Genomic DNA, 1,723 nt, shown 5'->3' on the forward strand with positions numbered 1-1,723 from the left:
TGATCCAAGGAACTTATCAACTATCTTTTCCTTGCCATTGGACATCATATTTAGAAATGTATTTAGCATTATGTCCTTAGTACAGTGGCCATAACAGGGCCAAGAACCTGTTCTATAGAGACTCCAGCACCTGTTGGCCCCTGCCTAGACCTGCCCATGGTTGGTTAATGTTTAAGGGCTGCAAGGTTGAACTTTAGAGAATCAAACCAACTCACAGCATCTGACCATCACAGAGTAACATATTAGGTGGATCTTTTAAAGACAATACTAAATGTGCGGTACAACGCAGACACTATGAAGGTACTTTTTTTCCCCCTCTTAAAATGAAAATTTTATATTTATGTCACACGGGTTTTGCATATATTTTCCAAGTTCTTAATTACAGTGGCTAAGAAGTGTTGCAAATATATATGAATGTGCCCAAAATACAAAAAGTACTGAAGAGACAAAAACAAGGCTTGCAAACACAAAAATTTGACTTGCAAATAAAAAAAAAACAGTAACACAAAAACGCAAAACAGATGCAAAGTAGAAATGCTGCAAATATAGAAAATACGAGAGCTGCAAAGTGCCGACACACTGCAAATACAAAACCCACAGCAAACGTAAATGATGTACACGCACAATGTATAATACAAGAGGTATAAAAATGAACCTTGTCTGAAAGTGTTTGGAAATCCCTGCAGAGGACAGCCCCAGAAACGTTTTGTTTTTACCTTTGTACATGTTTTGTGTGTTGGTCTAATTGTTTTCTTTAGGAAAACGTGTATGTATCTGCTGTGCATTTGCGCCTGTTAGTCAACCTACATAATTCAAAACTTTCACAGACTCATGTTTTCTTATATTCTGTAGTTATGAGTACAAAATATTCAAACAAACATGTTCTTAATAATAACTGATAATTGAACTCAGAACCTCAGGATTCCAAGCTCTATGCCCTAACAACTAGGGCCCCGTCCACACAAAGTCAAAACGAACACGAAACGCTGATATTTTCCAAAACGTTTGCCGTAAAATAAATGTGAGCGGTCCACACGAATGCATGAAAACGCTGCAAAATGTATGCCAGGCCTGTAAGTGGCGCTGTGGTGCCAAAGCAAAAATAAGCGACGAAATGTTGGGCATGCGCACTAATATTTATACATGGTTGCCCTGCGGGTCCATTTTCGTGGTTAAGTCAAATTCAGGTGCTGAACTATGTCGTCGATATTGCTCTGTTCTTCCTGGAGATATTCCAGAAGAAGAAGATTCTGTTGTAAGCTGGACAGCAGGGTGAGTAGCATTAGCAGTACCGGCGCCATTGTTGTTGTGATACTGTGTCGCGCATGCGTGTTTAGAGGTGACGCTATGACGCATGCGTGTAAAAAAAAAAATGCGGTTAGAGCGTAAAGATGGAAACGCGAAAACGGCGTTTCAAAATCTTCCCACTCTGAAGGCTGAATAAAAAAAAGATTGTTTACAGACCCCCGAAACGCCGGCTTCATATGGATGAGAGGCTGGTTTGGTGAAAAATTTGTGCGTTTAGGCCAGGGTTCGTCTTCGTGTGGACGGGGCCTTAGTCACCCCTCCCCCTAAAACTCTTGAGTTTTATGATCGTGTTCCAGGAATCACTGCAGGTTCTATTTGGTAGCCAACTCGAGTCTGTCTGTCTGTCTGGCAGTGACAAAACAAAGGAAAAAGATAAATGCAAAGGTCAAACTTCAAGGATAACTTAGTCAACGAT

Source organism: Cyprinodon tularosa, unplaced genomic scaffold (genome assembly GCF_016077235.1).
Source record: "Cyprinodon tularosa strain WSP-4 unplaced genomic scaffold, ASM1607723v1 ctg326, whole genome shotgun sequence".
Lineage (NCBI taxonomy): Eukaryota > Metazoa > Chordata > Actinopteri > Cyprinodontiformes > Cyprinodontidae > Cyprinodon > Cyprinodon tularosa.